Consider the following 20,723-nt stretch of genomic DNA (forward strand, 5'->3'; position numbering starts at 1 on the left):
TGGGTCACTTATGTAAACTATCATATCATCTGTAAGTAGTGAACATATGACCTGTTTCTTTCCAATTTGTATCCACTAGATCTCTTTTTTTGTCATATTGCTATAGCTAGAACTTCAAGGACAATATTGAAAAGGTAAAGAGAGTGGAAAACACATGGAACCTTGTCAAAAATAGACCACAGACTTGGCAACATACCATACCTCAACATTGACAAAAAAATTGGAATAACTCCATGCACCTCATCAGACCACCATGTGTTAAAATTAGAATTCAACAACAACACAAATTGCAGAAACACTACAAACTCATGGAAATTGAATAATTCACATTTGCACCATTCCTGGGTCAAAGAAGTCAAAAAAGAAATAAAAGACTTCCATATCTCTTTTGATTAGTTTAGCTTGAAGTCTTATTTTTTCAAATGTTAAAATATCTGCACTGGCTTGCTTGCTTCTTAGGTCCCTTTTTCATTTTTTATTCATATATTTTATTTAACTTTTTACACATGTCACTCTCAGTTCCTTCTACCTTCTCTCCTTCCCAAACCCCCAATCCTCCCAACCCTTTACCCCAACTCGATCACCCATCTGCTTCCCAGGGAGGGCAAGGGCTTTCATGAAGGATTTTCAGAGTCTGTCACACCATCCCAGGCAGGACCTAGTTCCTCTCCCATGTGTACAGGCAAAGAGAGCTTCCCTCTACGTTGAATCGGTTCCCAAAGTTCATGTGTATGCCAGGAATAAACACTGCTCTACTCTCCAAGCTCCCACTGATTGCCGAGTCCCACCGATTGCCTCTCTTCCATCCAGGTTCATTTGGGGGGATGTCTGGATCAGTCCCATGCTGGCCCCTCAGTCATCAGTCTGGGGTCCATGTTTTTCTCCTTGTTTAGGTCAGCGGCCTCTGTGGGTTTCCCCAGCCTGATCTTGATTTCTTTACTCATCACTGTTTTTTGCAACAGAGTTCCAGGAGTTCAGTTTGGTACCCAGCTGTGGGTGTCTGCCTCTGTCTCTGTCAGCCACTGGATGAGACTTCTAGGATGGCATATAAGGTACTTATCATTCACATTATCATGGGAAGGCATTTAAGCCTTAATGTCAGTTGGTGTCTATATTCACTTATATATTCATTTTAGACATGGAGCAGGGCATTGCCAGCCTACAATCCCACCTCCAAAGAGTCTGGGATGCAGGGAGGATCCTAAGAGAGATATGCATGGTAAACCAGAGAAGGGTTATGGGATGAGATCTCCTAACTGGATTGGGGGGCAAGAATCAGAGAGCAGAAGGAGATGGGAGAAAGAGAGGGGGAAAGAGGAAGAGAGAGGAGGACATGGGAGAGCAGGAAGGTTGAGCCAGGGTAAGAATAGAGGAGAGAAGCAAGGGAGATACCATAAAAGAGGGGTCCATTATAAGTTGGAGGAGAAATCTGGCACTAGTGAGAAATTCACAAGTTTGTTTTCTTGATATACCTTTTCTGTCTATCCTGAGATGATATCTATCCTTGATGTTATGTTGTATTTCTTGGATGCAGCTGAAGGATAGATACTGCTTTTGTATCCATGCATTTGTAGTCTGTGCCTTTTACTTGGGGAATTTAGTATATAGATGCTGAAAGATTCCAGCGGATAGTCTTTGTTGATTTCTATAATTGTGTTTTTGGTGTGTTTTATTTTGTTTTGTTTCCACTCCTCTTTTGATTTGCTTGTCTAGGGTTATTACTTGTGTTTTCTTTAATAAAGTCAACTTCTTCATATGAAAGTGTTCCTTCATGTGTCCAAGCCAGGGCACATGGGGGAGGACCTAGGCCTTGCCCAGGATGATATGACAGACTCTGAAAATCCCTCATGGAAGCCCTTGCCCTCCGGGGCAAGCAGAAGGGAGATGGGATGGGGTGGGGGATTTGAATGATTGAGGAGTCCTAGGAGGAGGCAAGGGAATAGGAACTAACTGTGACATGTGTAAAAATTTAAATATAAAAAGGGAAAAACGTCCTGTTCCCCAATGACCTACTCTCCCCTCCTCTTCACAGTTCTCACTCCCCCCCACCGCTCGCCTTGTTCCCCATCCATTCAGAGGAATTTGTCTCAATCCTCTTCTCTTGGGTACTATGCATGTATGCATATCTTTTAGGTTCTTTCGTGTTTCCCAGTCTCTCTATCAGTGGAAGTGCAGACTGGCACTATCCTGATCCATGTCTAAAATCCATATATGAGTGAGTACATACCATGTTTGTCTTTTTGCGACTGGGTTACCTCACTCAGGATGTTTCATCCAGTGCTATCCATTTACCTGCGAATTTCAAGATTCCATTGTTTTTTTCTGCTGAATAATACTCCATTGTGTAAATGTACCACATTTTCTCTATCCACTCTTCAGTTGAGGGGCATCTAGGTTGCTTCCAGGTTCTGGCTATTACAAATAATGCTGTTATGAACATAGTGGAGCAGATGCCCTTGTTGTGTGAATTCGCCTCCTTTGGATATATGCCCAAGAGTGGAATTGCTGGGTCTTGTGGTAGATTGATTACCATTTTCCTGAGGAATCTCTACACTGATTTCCAAAGTGGCTGTACGAGTTGGCACTCCCACCAGCAGTGGAGTAGTGGTCCCCTCTCTCCACATCCTCTCCAGCATTGTCTTCGGTGTTTTTGATTTTAGCAATTCTGATAGGAGTAAGATTGTATCCCAGAGTTGCTTTGATTTGCATTTCCCTGATGGCTAAGGATGATGAGCACTTTCTTAAGTGTCTCTTGGCCATTTTAGCCTCCTCTATTGAGAATTCTCTATTTAGTTCTGTACTCACTTTTAATTGGGTCCTTTGGTGTTTTGGAGACTTGCTTCTTGAGTTCTTTGTAAATTTTGGAGATTAGCCCTCTGTCAGATGTGGGGTTAGTGAGTATCTTTTCCCATTCTGTGGACTGCCTTTTTGTCTTCTTGACTGTGTCCTTTGCCTTACAGAAGCTTCTCAGTTTCAGGAGGTCCCATTTGTTAATTGTCGATCTCAGTGTTTGTGCCACTTGTGTTATGTTTAGGAAGTGGTCTCCTGTACCAATTCATTGAAGAGTATCTCCCAACTCTTCTAAAAGTTTCCGTGTGGCTGGATTTATGTTGAGATCTTTGATCCATTTGGACTTAAGTTTTGTACAAGGTGATAAACATGGATCTATCTGCAGTCTTCTGCATACCTGTACCCAGTTATGCCAGTACCATTTGTTGAAGATGCTTTCTTTTTTCCATTGTACAGTTTTAGGTTCTTTGTCAAAAATCAAGTGTTCATAAGTGTGTGGGTTAAAAATCAGGGTTTTTAATTTGGTTCCATTGGTCTACCTGCCTATTTTCGTGCCAATACCAAGCTGTTTTCAGGACTATAGCTCTATAATGGAGCTTGAAGTCAGGTATGGTGATGCCTCCTGAAGTTCCTTTATTGTATAGGGTTGTTTTGGCTATCCTGAGCCTTTTGTTTTTCCATATAAAGTTGATTAATGTTCTTTCCAGGTCCTTGAAGAATTGTGATGGAATTTTGATAGGGATTGCATTGAATCTGTAGACTGCTTTTGGCAAGAGTGCCATTTTTATTATGTTGATCCTACCAATCCAAGAGCATGGGAGATCTTTCCAATTTCTGGAAGTTTGAGTGGATGGGGGTAGAATAGGGGGAAGAGGGAATCATAGGTTAGAAGACAGATCAGGCACCAGAGTGACCTCTAGTGATCTAAAGGGATGACACCAATTGGCAAGCTAAGCAATTGTGTAGGGACCACCTCAAATGCCTATTCCTGATAATGAACTTGATGTCTATAACCATCCTGGAGCCTTCATCCAGTGACTGATGGAAACAGAGGCAAACACACACAATTAAGCACTGAATTGAACCCAAGGAACCCAGTGGCAAAGAGGAGTGATGAGCAAATTGGCAAAGAATGGGCTGGCAAAACCAGCAGAGACAGCTGATCTGAACAGGGGAGAGCTCTTGTACCCCAGACCGACAGCAGGGAGGCCAGCATGGGACTGATCTGGACCCCTGCATGTCAGTGTCAGTGAGAAGGCCTGGTCAACCTATGGGGCCCTGAGCAGTAGATCAGTATCTATCCCTGGAATACAGTCATCATGTGCCCATAGCACAAAGAGGGTTGCTCTCTCAGCCTGGACTCTTAGGGGAGCGCCTGGACCCTACCCTGAGTGAAATGACAGACTCTAGATATCCCCTTTGTAGAAGGAATTTGCAATAGTTTGGGAGGCTGGGGGGGATGGGGAGTGCAGGAGGAGGGGAGAGAGAGAGGTAACTGGTATTGACATGTAAAACAAGCTATTTAAAATTAAAATAAAAAAGGGAAAAATTTTTCCTTCTAGCACATTCTAAAAGACTGACTTATAGAGGAATTCTGCTTAAGTTTGGCTTCTTCATGGTGAAAATCAGACCAAATCAAACTAAATTAGAAAAAGTCCACATTAAATGAATACAGCACTCACTGATGACCTTCCAGTCCCCCAGAGATGAGATGGGAAATGAACACCAGAAAAAATCATTAGTCTATTTTGTGGGATGCCCTTAAGTTTAAATATTCTCTGGAAGTGCTCTTGAGCATCTCTATGTGAGGGGTCATCATTTGTTGGGTTTTCTGAGATATGGCAGGATGCGGAAAGTGATAGACAAGGGGGCTGGCGTAAAACTTCCACCATAATTTTCCAGACTCTTTGGGTATATTGACACCAATGTGTAGGGGAGATCTCATGTACCAGTAGCACTAATCATGCCTTTATGGGAGCAGCCAGAGAAAAAGGGAAGGAATATAGGGGAGCTCGCTCTGTCTTGGATGCTGGTCAAGGTTTGGAGACCATAGTGCCTCTCAATTTCTCATGTAATTGATTTCTCTCTCTCTAATAAAGTATCATAGACCCCCTTCCCCAATATCCATGTTGTGGCTCGTATTCTATCTTCACCACGGGCTGGGGCATTGCTTTTTCCAGAACACAGGAAAATTCTTTAATTCTTCATCTTTTTGACTGGAAAATTTTCTGGGCACAATAGTATTCTTAAAATTTAGAAAACATCTTCCAGAGCCCTCTGACTTTTAAACTCTCCACTGAGAAGTCAAGTGATATTCTATTATGTCTGTTTTTCTCTTGCAGGTTTAGCAATCTTTTTCTGTTTGGTACATTCAGTGTTTTGATTATTTATGCCCAAAGATACCTCTTTTCAAATCCATTTTCTTTGGTGTGCTGTGTGCTTCTTGTTTCCTGATAGGTAACACCTTAAGTCTGGAAATTTTTCTTCTATTAGTTTGTTGAAAATATTTTGTATGTCTTTGTTCTGGGCTTTATTCCTCTATTGCTAACATATATATATATATATATATATATATATATATATATATGTGTGTGTGTGTGTGTGTGTTTGTTTGGTCTTTCAATAGTGTTTCATATCTCCTGAAATATTGTAGATGCAATAATTTCTTTGGTCAAGGAATGTATTTCTTCTATCATGTCTCCAATGCCTGAGATTCTTTCTTTATCTGTTGCTTTTATTGCTGAGATTTGCATCTCAGGATCCTGTTAAAGTTCCTAAATATTCCAATCCCAGATTCACTCAGTTTAGGTTTTCATCTTTGATTCTATTTCTACTTAAAAGCCATGTGATGTTTTATTAATTTCCCTCTACTCTTTGTGACCTGTAATATAGTCATACAGTCTATTTTAAGATCATTGCTTTATGCTTCATCTATAATACTATTCTGAAAGCATAGTGTAGTGGGGTGCTATGCTCTAGTGGAGACATAGCATGCTGGATGTCATTGATTTTGTTTTTACAATGATGTTTAGGCATCTGAGTTTGAGTTGATTATTATTCTAGATGGTGATGATATCTGTTCTTTTATTTGTTGGATAGGGGTTTTATCTATCTATCTATGTGTTTGTTTGTTTATTTGTTTATTCCTCTTTTTCTTAGGAGAATATGATGACTGTGTGCTGCCTGGTATAGATTGCTTCTGAAATCATGGCATGTGACCAGTTACGGTTCTATATACAAGTATGACTACTATTTTCTAAGTATTGAGTGTTGACACTTAATAATGGTGATAGGCTAGAAGAATGAGTGGCTACATGGGTCCACAGAAAGAAGAAAAACACTGTGTCCCACAAGAAACTACTTAGTTGACTGTGAATAGAGCCAGAGAGGGCAGGTAGACCATTCAGAGAATATGCTACAGAGTTGTAGATGACACTGGGGGATTGGATTTGGAGAACAGAAAGGAGAATTAAGTTATGAAACTAGACTACCTCTTTCTCTGCCCTACTTGCTTCTCTGATAGGCTTGGCATGGTGGATTATCAGAGAATGCCTGCCAGAGCTGGAGGCTGAAGCAAACATAGGGATAAAAGGGAAAAGAGGTTACAGAGGAATATCTGTATGACCCACTGTAGATGAGGGCCAGAGAGAAAAGGGAAAATCTAACAGGTGGTCCGTTATGGATCTAGATAGAGACTAGAGATCATGATTTATTTTCAAGCTCTCAATTTCCTTGCCGAATACCTAATTTTTGTTTCTTACTTCTCTCTTACATTACTTACTTTATCAACCATTTTGTTCATTTCTTCATGTATTTCTAGTCTTGTTTTCCTCTCTGTATTCTGAATTGTTTTCCATTTTCATTCGTTTGCTTGTGTGCTTTCTTTCAAAAATGATTGGTAAATTTCATGAGAGAATATTTGGTTTTCTTACCAAACACATCACCCATTTCAGTGTCTTTGAGTGCAATAATAGAATACTTATGGTGTTCAAGGAGTAATTGTCTCACTTTATATTTCTGTTTTCTATGTGTTGTGTTCATGTTTTTTAAATAGGCATGTTTTTCTGGTTTTAATCGAAAAATTTTTACCTAGAAGTCTACCTTGTCAGATCAGTCTCTCACATTAGCTAGAAATGAGAAAACCAACTGTCACAACAGTAGAAAAACAAAATCAAGCATGTTAAGAAACAATGTGATACTGGGGAGCAGTGGCTACTATACCGCCACTGACCTCTGAACAGATGAGTTCAACCACTACAGTGGGTTCTGTGAAGTTTATACACATGCATGGTGAATACAGACAAAGTAGACACATAAGATGAAGGAAGAACACAGGGAAAGGTTGGCTTAGAGAGCTAACATTAATGTCTAATGAAAATGTGGAGAAGATTGTTATGAAGGGAAAGATAAATAATGAAGACCATTGAAATATAAACTTTAAAATTATTCGATAATAGAAAAAGCAAAATTAGGTCAATATTTGCAGGAAATATGAGGACATTAAAAATTTTAATCAATACATGTAAAACATTTTTCAGATGATATTAAATAGAAAAAAGTAGAAAGAACACAAATGGTAAAAGATTTCAATAACAACAAAATGCCAAAAAATTAGCTAAATGTAAAAAGAGGAATGCAATCTTGAATTATTGTAAAGAAACACAATAAAAGGAGAAAAGTAGCTGAAGATTGGGTACATTTTTCTTTCTTGCATCTTCTAGGAGACTTCCAGAGGGATATGTGCTCTAGAGGGTTGACTGAATTATCAGATGTTCCTGATGAGGTATGTATGACTCTGAGTGGCCTCTTGTAGGCAAGTTAATGAAAACTGTCTCCACTTAGAAGCTCTCCTCCTTTCTCATTCCATCATTTATATCTTCTAGCTACATTTATCTTTTAGTCTGTGATGTGGATATGTGCTTGTATCTTCCTTAGATACACCAGTTTTTATATCTTGGGGCATGTAGAATTCTGAAAGATTACTTTTCTGAATGAATATGAAGTGTGAGAACTAGTTATTGTACTGATGTGTGTTCTAGTGATTGCTCTCAATTTTTGAAAGTCTACTAAATATTAAACACTCTGATGGATGAATTTAACTGCCGATGTAAAAAATACTACTGGACATACAGAGTTCAATCTCTTAGTCTATGGATGCCATAACAAATGGGTTGCTAAAAAGCTGATCCACTTCCACACTTAGACTATGGCTCTCTGCTCCCAAATTCTGGTACTGATGAATATCATACCAGCTCTTTGATTTCTAATATTCCGATGTGTTGAAATTGACAATGGAAATCAGTCCATTAATTTTTAAGTTGATGTTTTCCAGAATCTGTTTTGTTATGAAACCATTTATACAGTTTATTCTTATACTTCTATTTATTGGCAAATGGTTTCCTTATATGATGATGTTATAAATTTTTTGTTAAGCAATTAAAATAGTTCTTTTATCAGAAGTCATGAAATATTTTTCTTTTTAAAAAACTTTTTATTACTTTAATTTTAAATAGCTTGCTTCACATGTCAATCCCAGTTCCCTCTCCCTCCCTACTCCCGCACCCCACATCATCCCTCCCTCCCAATCTCTACCCTATCCCCACTTCCTTCTACACAGGGGATATCCATAGTCTGTCACTTTACTCAGAGCAGAGTCCAGGCACTTCGCTAAGAATCCAGGCTGAGAGAGAATCCTTCTTTGTGCTATGGACACACGAAGTACATTTGTATGCCAGCGATAAACACTAATTTACTGCCCAGGGCCACATAGGTTGCCCAGGCCTCCTTACTGACTCTCACAATCAGTGTGCCTGGATCAGTCCTATGCTGGCCTCCCAGCTGTGGGTCTGGAGTCTAAGAGCTCCCCCTTGTTCAGATCAGCTGTCTCTGCTGGTTTTGCCAGCCAGTTCTTTGCCAATTTGCTCATCGCTCCTCTCTCTCTGTCACTGGGTTCCATGGGTTCAGTTCAGTATTTAGCTGTGGGTGTTTGCTTCTGCTTCTGGTTACATCAGTAACTGGATGAAGGCTACAGGATGGCATATGGGATAGAGGTCAAGTTCATTATCATGAATTGACATTTAAGGTATTCTCTCCAATGTTGCTTAGCTTGCCAGGTGGTGTCATCCCTTTAAATCACTAGAGGTTTCACTGGTGCCAGATCTGTCTTCTAACCTATGACACCCTCTATAAATGTATTTCTCATCGTGTTCTCCCCCTATTTTACCCCACCCCACTAAACCTTCCTGTTCCCCCATGACATACTCACTCTTCCACTTCTCCCCCTCTCTTCTTCCCAGCTCCCACGCCCCCCCACCTCTTGCCATGTTCCAAATCTGTTCAGGAGATCTTGCCTCATTCCTCTTCTGTGGGGTACCATGTATATCTCTCTTAGGTTCTTTCCTGTTTCACAGACTCTCTGTCTGTGGAAGTGCAGATTGGCACTATCCTGATCCATGTCTAAAATCCATTTTTGAGTGAGTATAGACCATGTTTGTCTTTTTTGTGACTGGGTTACCTCACTCAGGATGGTTTCTTCTAGTGCCATCCATTTACCTGCGAATTTCAAGATTCCATTTTTTTCTGGTAATACTCCATTGTGTAAATGTACCACATTTTCTCTATCCACTCTTCAGCTAGGTTGCTTTCAGGTTCTGTCTATTACAAATAATTCTGCTATGAACACAGTGGAACAGACGTCCTTGTTTGGATACATGCCTAAGAGTGGAATTGCTGGGTCTTGTGGTAGATTGATTCCCATTTTCCTGAGGAATCTCCATACTGATTTCCAAAGTGGGTGTAGGAGTTAACACTCCCACCAGCAGTGGAGGAGTGTTCCCATCTCTCCATATCATCTCCAGCATATATTGACTTCGGTGTTTTTGATTTTAGCCATTCTGACAGGAGTGAGATGATATCTCAGAGTTGTTTTAATTTGCATTTCCCTGATGGCTAAGGATGTTGAGAAATTTCTCAAGTGTCTCTCAGCCATTTTAGATTCCCCTATTGAGAATTCTGTATTTAGTTCTGTACTGCACTTTTTAATTGGATCCTTTGGTGTTTTGGAGACTTGCTTCCTAAATTTTTTGTAAATTTTGGAGATCAGCCCTCTGTCAGATGTGGGGTTAGTGATTATATTTTCCCAATCTGTGGGTTGCCATTTTGTCTTGATGACTCTGTTCTATGCATTACAGAAGCTTCTCAGTTTCAGGAGGTCCCATTTATTTATTTATTTTTAAATTAAACAGTTTATTTAAGGAATTAGATCTCCATGAGTAGTAGTACATGAAGGACAGTTACTGCTCGACATTGTAAATATAACATTAGCATAAGAGATTCAGGGGGACTTTAATCTTAGCATGGCATAGAATGATCTATTTTTCATTTCCTATTGTTATTTTTTGATTTTTTAAATTTTTTAAAAAATTTTAAATAGCTTGTTTTACGTGTCTATCCCAGTTCCCTCTCCCTCCACTCCTCCCGCACCCCCACCATTCCCCCATCCTCCCACCCTATTGCCAATTCCTTCAGCATAGGGGATATCTAGAGTCTATCATTTCATTCAGGGTAGGGTCCAGGCACTTCCCTAAGAATCCAGGCAGAGAGAGCAATCCTCTTTGTGTTATGGACACACGATATCTGTTAGTATTCGAGGGATAAACACTGATCCACTGCTCAGGACACCATAGGTAGCCCAGACCTCCTCATTGACTCTCACATTCAGGGGGTCTGGATCAGTCCCATCCTGGCCTCCCAGCTGTCAGTCTGGGGTCCAAGAGCTCTCCCTGTTCAGATCAGCTGTCTCTGCTGGTTTTGCCAGCCCAATCTTTGCCAATTTGCTCATCGCTCCTCTCTCTCTGTCGCTGGGTTCCTTGGGTTCTGTATAGTATTTAACTGTGGGTGTTTGCCTCTGCTTCCATCAGTCCCTGGATGAAGGCTCCAGGATGGTTATACACATCAAGTTCATTATCAGGAATAGGCATTCGAGGTGGTCTCTCCACTATTGCTTAGCTTGCCAATTGGTGTCATCCCTTTAGATCACTAGAGGTCACAATGGTGTCTGATATGTCTTCTAACCTATGATTCCCTCTTCCCCCAATCCTACCCCCCAGTCGACCTTCCTGTTCCTCCAAGTCCTACTCTCTCTTCCATTTCTCCCCCTCTCTATTTCCCAGGTCCCCCACCCCCCTACCCCTGGCCATGTTCCACATCTGTTCAGAGGATCTTGCCTCATTTCTCTTCTCTTGGGAACCATGTATATCTTTTAGGTTCTTTCCTGTTTCCCAGACTATCTGTCAGTAGAAGTGCAGACTGGCACTATCCTGATCCATGTTTAAAATCCATACATGAGTGAGTACATACCATGTTTGTCTTTTTGTGACTGGGCTACCTCACTCAGGATGGTTTCTTCCAGTGCTATCCATTTACCTGTGAATTTCAAGATTCCATTGATTTTTTTCTGCTGAATAATACTCCATTGTGTAAATGTACCACATTTTCTCTATCCACTCTTCAGTTGAGGGGCATCTAGGTTGCTTCCAGGTTCTGGCTATTACAAATAATGCTGCTATGAACATAGTGGAGCAGATGCCCTTGTTGTGTGAATTTGTCTCCTTTGGATATATGCCTAAGAATGTAATTGCTGGGTCTTGTGGTAAATTGATTCCCATTTTCCTGAGGAATCTCCATACTGCTTTCCAAAATGGCTGTACGAGTTGGCACTCCCACCAGCAGTGGAGGAGTGTTCCCCTCTCTCGCCATCCTCTCCAGCATTCTGCCATTCTGACAGGAGTGAGATGGTATCTCACAGTTGTTTTGATTTGCATTTGCCCCTGGAAATTTATGCTGGAGAGGATGTGGTGAAAGCAGAACTGTCCTCCATTGCTGGTGGGAGTGCCAACTCGTTCAGCCACTTTGATAATCAGTATGGAGATTCCTCAGAAAATGGGAATAAACCTACCACAAGACCCAGCAACTCCACTCTTAGGCATATATATAAAAGATGCCCATACATACAACAAGGATGCCTGTTCCACTGTGTTCATAGCAGCAATATTTGTAATAGCCAGAACTTGGAAGCAACCTAGATGCCCCTCAACTGAAGAGTGGATAGAGAAAATGTGGTACATGTACACAATGGAGTACTATTTAGCAGAAAAAAAAACAATGGAATCCTGAGATTTGCAGGCAAATGGATGACACTAGAAGAAACCATCCTGAGTGAGGACACAGCCACAAAAAGAGAAACATGGAATGTACTCTCTCATATATGGATTGTAGACATAGATCTGGGGAGTGCCAGCCTACAATCCCATGGCCAGAGAGTCAGGGAAACAGAAACTTCATTCGGTGGCTGATGGAAGAAGAGGCAGACTCCCATGGCTATGCACTGAACTGAACTCACGAAAGCCAGTAACAGAGAGGGAGGACTGATGACCCAACGGGTTAAGACTGGGCTGGTTTAACCCCAGAAACAGCTGACCTGACAAGGGTTAACTCTTGAACCCCAGGTGTATGCCTGAAAATCCAACATGGGACTGATCAAGACCCCCTTAATGGGGGTGTCAATGAGGAGGCCTAGGTAATCTATTGAGCCTTGGACAGTAGATCACTATACATCCCGAGTATACACATGGACTTTGGACTCCCATCCAACAATGTGAGATGAACTCTCACCCTGAACGCTTGTGGGGAGAGTCTAGGCCCTGCCCTGGATGAAATGACAGACTATGGACACCCCCATGGAGGGCCTCACCGTTCCTGGGGAAATGAGGGTATAATGGGGGTTTAGGGGGAGGGCACGGGAGGAGTGGAGGGAAAGGGAGAGGGATCTGGAACTGACTTGTGAGCCAACCATGTTTCTAATCTAATTTTAAACATAAAAATAAAAAAATTTAAAAAATAAAAAAATATATATGCCATGTGTTTTCCCTGGAGAAGCACCTGAAATTGCAATGCCCATGGTCTTCTTTGTATTTGTTTCTTATACGCTGTTAATGATATGTCCCTGTCAGGGGTGTGACCTATCTGCTATTCTCTGTTGCAGCTTTGCTTTCATTTTCCTTATTTCTGAGCTTTTCAGATTGGTAGCATCCTACTTTTTTCTTCCATTTTCTGAACTTCCAGGGTCATGCTCAAAATTATCCCTGGCGATGCTAGTATCCTTTATATTTTTCTTATATTGATTTTTATAATAATTTCATATTTTCCAGGCTTGAATGTAATTCTCCAATATACTTTCTAATTTTTTCATTGAGAAAATGGCTTCATTTTATTCTCATGTCTGTGGATATCCAATTCTGACAGCACGGTTGCTGAAAAGACTTTCCATTCTCTGGTATATACTCTTCCCACCTGTGTCATTAAGCAGGCTGATTTGAATGCTCCAATTATATTCATGGTCATATGGAATGTTGTCTATACTAGTGCTTTTAATAATAAAACCTATACTTGGCAGTGTTCAGTTTGCAAATAAAAGGAGTAAATGATCCAGTAAAACTAGAATGTGCAATCTAGGAGGAAAAGTAATATCACAGATACATATTACTGTGTACAACTTATCATTCATGCTATCAGCCCCAAAGGAGAGGGAATCAAATATGCACAACCAATAGCAGCATAATAGGAAACAGAATATATGATTCATTGCTAATATTCTTGAAGAAATGAAATATAATAAATCATAAAATCAATGTCTCCAACAACTACCATTAATTTTCTTCTTAATTCAACTTTAGACTCAGATCAATTTTGCTCTGAATGTGTAATACAAGTTTATTATAAGAGGTAGAACAATTCAAGAACATCACTTAAATTCCTGTCCTGGTTCAAAATCTTCAGCTATGAGACCTGAAGTCATTTCATATCAAATAAACTTACATTTATTTAAATATGATAGGAAACAAATTAATAAACCCACGAATAGACAGACATTTGGGTGACATCATTGAAATGTGAATTCTGCAAGGTGTTCAGAAGCAAGAGTGCCCAGAAAATGAAAATTATATGCATTTTATCAAATCTGATATAGGGACAGAAGCTAGTTAACAAATTATCTGAGCCGTACACTTCTTAAACTCACAGTGCTTCCTGGAATTCAATGAGAATGAAGAGACAACATACCCAAACTCTGAAAGAAGTGCTGAGAGAAAAGTTCATAGCACTAAGTGCCTACATGAAGAAACTGGAGAACAGTCACACTAAAGAATTAAATAGCTAGTTGAATGCTCTAGGACAAAAAGAAGCAAACTCACCTAGGAGGAGCAGATGCCAGGAAATATTCAAACGGAAGGCTGAAATCAATCAAGTAGTAACCAGGAAAACATTGCAAAGAATCAATGAAACAAAGAGTTGGATCTTTGAGAAAATCAACAAGACAGACAAATCTTTGTCCAAACTAACCAAAAGACAGAGAGAGAGAGAGAGACAGAGAGAGAGAGAGAGAGAGAGAGAGAGAGAGAGAGAGAGAGAGAGAGAGAGAGAGTGCTAATTAACAAAATCAGAAATGAAAAGGGGGACATAACAATGGACACTGAGGAAATTGACAGAATCATCAGGGTATACTTTGAAAATCTGTATTCAACAAAATTGGAAAATTTAAAGGAAAAGGACAAGTTCCTGGATAGATATCACTTGCCAAAACTGAATCAAGAGCAGATAAATGATCGAAACAGACCTATAACCATGAATGAAATAGAAGCAGTCATCAAAAATCTCCCAACCAAAAAGAGCCCAGGCCCAGATGGCTTCAGGGCAGCATTCTACCAGAAATTCAAAGAAGAGTTAAATCCAAAACTCCTCAAAGTATTCCACACAATAGAAGCAGGAGGCTCACTGCCAAACTCTTTTTATGAGGCTACAATTACTTGATACCCAAGCCACACAAAGATACAACTAAGAAAGAAAACTATAGACCAATTTCCCTCATGAACATCGATGCAAAAATACTCAATAAAATACTAGCAAACCGGATTCAAGAACACATCAGAAAAATCATCCACCATGATCAAGAAGGCTTCATCCCAGGAATGCAGGGATGGTTCAACATTAGAAAATCTATCAATGTAATCCACCATATAAACAAACTGTGAAAGAAAAATCACATGATTATCTCACTAGATGCTGAAAAAGCCTTTGACAAAATCAAGCACTTTCTCAAGTGCCTCTCAGCCATTTTAGACTCCTCTATTGAGAATTCTCTATTTAGCTCTGCAGCCCACTTTTTAATTGGTTTCTTTGGTGTTTTGGAGACTTGCTTCTTGAGTTCTTTGTAAATTTTGGAGATCAACCCTATGTCAGATGTGGGGTTAGTGAATATGTTTTCCCATTCTGTGGGATGCCTTTTTGTCTTGCTGACTGTGTCCTTTCCCTTACAGAAGCTTCTCAGTTTCAGGAGGTCCCATTTATTAATTGTTGATCTCATTGTCTGAACTACTGGTGTTAAGTTCAGGACGCTATCTCCTGTACCAATTCATTCAAGGGTACCACCCAGGTTCTCTTCTAAGAGGTTCAGTGTGGCTGGATTTATGTTGACCTCTTTGATCCATTTGGATTTAAGTTTTGTGCATGGCGATAAACATGGATCGATCCGCAGTCTTCTACATGCCAGCCTCCAGTTATGCCAGCACCATTTGTTGAAGTTGCTTTCTTTATTCCATTGTATATTTTTAGCTTCTTTGTCAAAGATCAGATGTTCCTACGTGTATGTGTTAATATCCGGGTTTTCATTTTGATTCCATTGGACTACCTGTCTATTTTTGTGCCAAAACCAAGCTGTTTTCAGGACTATAGCTCTATAATAGAGTTTGAAGTCAGGGATGATGATGCCTCCAGATGTTCCCTTGTTGAACAGGGTTGTTTTGGCTATCCTGGGTCTTTTGCTTTTCCATACAAAATTGATTATTGTTCTTTCAAGGTCTGTGAAGAATTGTGCTGGGATTTTAATGGGGAATGCATTGAATCTGTAGATTGCTTTTGGCAGGATTGCCATTTTTACTACATTGATCCTACCTATTCAAGAGCATGGGAGATCTCTTCATTTTCTGAGGGCTTCTTTAATTTCTTTCTTTAAAGATTCAAAGTTCTTGCAATACAAGTCTTTCACTTGTTTGGTTAGTGTTACCCCAAGGTATTTAATGTTGCTTGTGGCAATTGTAAAGGATGATGTTTCTCTGATTTCTTTTTCAGCCCTTTTATCATCTGTATATAGTAGGCCTATGGATTTTCTTGAGTTGATCTTGTAGCCTGCCACTTTGCTGAAGGTATTAATCAGCTGTAAGTGTTCCCTGGTAGAGTTCTTTGGGTCAATTATGTAAACTATCATATCATCTGCAAACAGTGAAATTTGACCTCTTCCTTCCCAATTTGTATCCCTTTGATCCCCTTTGTTGTCATATGGCAATGACTAGATCTTCAAGTACAATGTTGAAAAGGTATGGAGAGAGTGGACAGCCTTGTTTTGTTCCTGATTTTAGAGGAATTGCGTTGAGTTTCTGTCAAATTAGTTTGATGTTAGCTGTTAGTTTACTGTATATTGCTTTTATTATATTTAAGTATGTCCCTGTTATCCCAGATCTTTCCAAGACCTTTATCATGAAGGGGTGTTGGATTTTGTCAAAGGCCTTTTCAGCATCTAGTGAAATGATCATGTGATTTTTGTTTTTCAGCTTGTTTATATGGTGGATTACGTTGATGGTTTTCATATGTTGAACCATCCCTGCATCCCTGGGATGAAACCTACTTGATGTGGTGAATGATTGTTTTGATGTGTTCTTGGATCCAATTTGCCAGTATTTTATTTAGTATTATTGCATCAATGATCATGAGGGATATTGGTCTGAAGTTCTCTTTCTTAGTTGTGTCTTTGTGTGCCTTGGGGATCCAGGTTATTTAAGCCTCATAGAAAGAGTTTGGCAAAAACACTTCTGCTTCTATTTTGTGGAATACGTTGAGAAGAATTGGTACAAGCTGTTCTTTGAACTTCTGGAAGAATTCTGCACTGAGGCCATCTGGACCTGGTTTTATTTGATTGGGAGGCTTTTGATGACTGCTTCTATTTCCATTGTGTTTATAGGTTTAAATTGATTAACTGTTCTTGATTTAATTTTGGCAAGTGATAGCTATCCAGAAAGTCGTCCATTTCCTTTAAAATTTCTAATTTTGTGGAGTAGAGGTTTTCAAAGTATGACCTGATGATTAACTGAATTTCCTCAGAGTCCATTGTTATGTCCCCCTTTTCATTTCTGATTTTGTTAATTTGCATGCTCACTCTCTGCTGTTTGGTAAGTTTGGACAAAGGTTTGTATATCTTGTTGATTTTCTCAAAGAACCAACTCTTCGTTGCATTGATTCTTTGTATTGTTTTCCTAGTTTCCACTTCATTGATTTCACTCTTAATTTGATTATTTCCTGGCATCTACTCCTCCTGGGGAAGTTTCCTTCTTCATGTTCTAGAGCTTTCAGCTCTGCTGTTAATTCCTCTAGTATAACTATTCTCCAGTTTCTTCATGTGGGCACTTAGTGCTATGAACTTCCCCCGTAGCACTGCTTTCAAAGTGTCCCATAGGTTTGGGTATGTTGTGTCTTCATTCTCATTGAATTCGAGGAATTCTTTAATTTCTTTTTTTTATTTCTTCTTTGACCCAGGAATGGTGCAGTTGTGCATTATTCAGTTTCCACAAGTTTGTAGGTTTTCTGAAATTTGTGTTGATGTTGAATTCTAATTTTAAAGCATGGTGGTCTGATAAGATGCATGGAGTTATTCCAATTTTTTTGATGCTGCTGTGGTTAGATATGTTGCCAAGTATGTGGTCGATTTTTGAGAATGTCCCATGTGGTGGTGAGAAGAAGGAATATTCTTTTTTATGCGGATGAAATGTTCTATAGATGTCTGTAAATCCCAGTTGGGTCATTACTTCCATTAGACCCTGTGCATCTTTGTTGAGTTTCTGTCTGGTATTCCTGTCTAGTGGTGAGAGTGGTGCATTGAAATCTCCCACTATAAGTGTGTGGGGCTTTATATATGATTTAAGTTTTAGTAATGTTTCTTTTACTAATGTGGATGCCTTTGTATTTGGGGCATAGATGTTCAGGATAGACACTTCATCTTGGTGGATTTTGCCTGTGATGAGTATATAATGACCTCCTTCATCTCTTTTGATTGATTTTATTTTAAATTCTAATTTGTTAGATATTAGGATTGCTACCCTGCTTGTTTCTTGGGTCCATTTGATTTGAAAATTTTTTACAACCTTTAACTCTCAGGTAATGTCTGTCTTTGAGTGTGAGGTGTGTTTCTTGTATGCAGCAGAAGGATGGGTTCTGTCTTCGAATCCATTCTGCTAGCCTGTGTCTTTTTACGGGTGAGTTAAGGCCATTAATGTTGAGGGATATTAATGCCCATTGATTGCTCATTCTTCTTTGATTTGAAATGGTTGTTGTTGGTGGAATTATGTTTGGATTTTCACCCCTTTGTTCTTTTGGCTGTTGTTAGAGAGCTATTCTCTAATGCCTATGTTTTTCTGATCGTAGTTAACTTCCTTGGGTTGGAGTTTTCCTGCCAAAACTTTCTGTAGGGATGGGTTAGTGGATACTTATTGCATGAATCTACTTTTGTCATGGAATATCTTGTTTTGTCCATCTATAGTGATTGAGAGCTTTGCTGGGTATAGTAGTCTGGGCTGGCATCCATGTTCTCTCAGTGTTGGTAGAACATCTATCCAGAACCTTCTGGCTTTCAGAGTTTCCATGGAGAAATCAGGTGTAATTCTGATAGGTCTGCCTTTATATGTTACTTGGCATTTTCCCTTAGCTGCTCTTAATATTCTTTCTTTATTCTGTATATTTGGGGTCTTGATTATTATATGGTGAGGGAACTTTTTGTGATCCACTCTATTTGGGGTTCTGTAAGCTTCTTGTACCTTCATTGGCATATCTTTCTTAAGGTTGGTAAAGTTTTCTTCTATGATTTTGTTGAATATATTTTCTGCCCTTTGAGGTGGTTTTTTTCTTCTTCTTCTATACCTATTATTCTTAGGTTTGGTCTTCTCATGGTGTCCTATATTTCCTGGATGTTTTGTGTTAAGGATTTGTTGGACTTAAGATTTTCTTTGGTTGATGAATCCATTTCTCCTAGTGTATCTTCAACACCTGAGATTCTCTCTTCCATCTCTTGTATTCTGTTGGTAATGCTTGTATTGGTAGTACCTGACCATTTGGCCAGCTTTTCTATTTCCAGCCTTTCTTCAGATTGTGTTTTTTTTTATTGTCTCTATTTCAGTTTTCAACCCTTGCACTGTTTGCCTTGTTTCTTGCAATTTTCGGTTCATATTTTCGTCTATTTGTTGCATTTTATGAATTTTTTGGTTTGTTCTTTCTTCCACTTCTTGCATTTTTTGGTTTGCTTTTCCTTCCATTTCTTTCATTTTTTTTGGTTTGCTTTTTCTTCCATTTCACGCTTTTTTGTTTTTTCTTCTTCCTATTTCTTGCATTTTTTGTTTTGTTTTTCTTCCATTTCTTGCATTTTTTGCTTTGTTTCTTCTTCCATTTCCTGTCTTGTTTGGTTTGTTTTTTCTTCCGTTTCTTGCATTTTTTTGGTTTGTTTTTTCTTCCATTTCTTGCATTTTTTGGTTTGTTTTTTCATCCGTTTCTTTCAGGGATTTTCGTATATCCTTTTTTAGGGCCTCTATCATTTTCATGAAAGTGCTTCATTTGCATTGGATTGTTGGAGTCTTGCTGGTGTGGAGTCTCTAGAATCTGGTGGTGTCATATTTGTTTTTGTGTTGCTGAGTGTGTTTTTGTATCCAAAAATGCAAGAAAAAGCAAACCAAAAAATGCAAGAAATGGAAGAATAAAACAAACCAAAAAATTCACAAAATGCAACAAATGGACAAAAAGACAGATCAAAAAAATTTGCAAGGAACAATTCAAGCAGTGCAAGGGTTGAAAACTGAAATAGAGAAAATAAAAAAAACACACAATCTGAAGGAAGGCTGGAAATAGAAAATCTGGACAAATGGTCAGGAACTACAAATGTAAGCATTACTAACAGAATACAAGAGATGAAAGAGATAATCTCAGGTGTTGAAGATACACTAGGAGAAATCAATTCATCAACATAAGAAAATCTTAAGTCCAACAAACCCCTAACACAAAACATCCAGAAAATATGGTACATCATGAAAAGACCAAACCTAAGAATAATAGGTATAGAAGACGGTCAAGAAAACCACCTCAAAGAGGCAGAGAATATATTCAATAAAATCATAGAAGAAAACTTTCACAACCTAAAGAATGACATGCCAATGAAGGTACAAGAAGCTTACATAACACCAAATAGAGTGGTCCACAAAAAAAAGTACCCTCATCACATAATAATCAAGACCGTAAATATACAGAATAAAGAAAGAATATTAGGAGCAGCTAAGGAAAAATGTCAATTAACATATAAATGCTAACCTACCATAATTACACCTGACTTCTCAGTGGAAACTCTGAAAGCCAGAATATCCTGGATAGATATTCTTCCAACACTAAGAAAGCATGGATGGCAGCCCAGATTAATATACCCAGGAAAGCTTTTAATCACTATAGATGGAGAAAATGAGATATTCCATGACAAAAATATATTCGAGCAATGTCCATGAAAAAACTAGATTCAAGCATTACGTAGCCACTAAATCAGCCCTACAGAAAGTTCTGGAAGGAAAACTCCAACCCAAGGAATTTAACTATAACCAGAAAAACATAGGCAGTAGATAATACCAACTTACCCACAGCCAGAAGAAAAAAGAGGTGGAATTCCTCACAAATTTCCACCACCAACAACCATTCCAAATCAAAGAAGAATGAGCAATCAATGGTCATTAATATCTCATAACATTAATGGTCTTAACTCACCCATAAATAGACATAGGATAACAGAATGGTTTTGAAGACAG

The sequence above is a fragment of the Mesocricetus auratus genome, unplaced genomic scaffold (assembly GCF_017639785.1).
Source record: "Mesocricetus auratus isolate SY011 unplaced genomic scaffold, BCM_Maur_2.0 Super-Scaffold_100676, whole genome shotgun sequence".
Taxonomy (NCBI): Eukaryota; Metazoa; Chordata; class Mammalia; order Rodentia; family Cricetidae; genus Mesocricetus; species Mesocricetus auratus.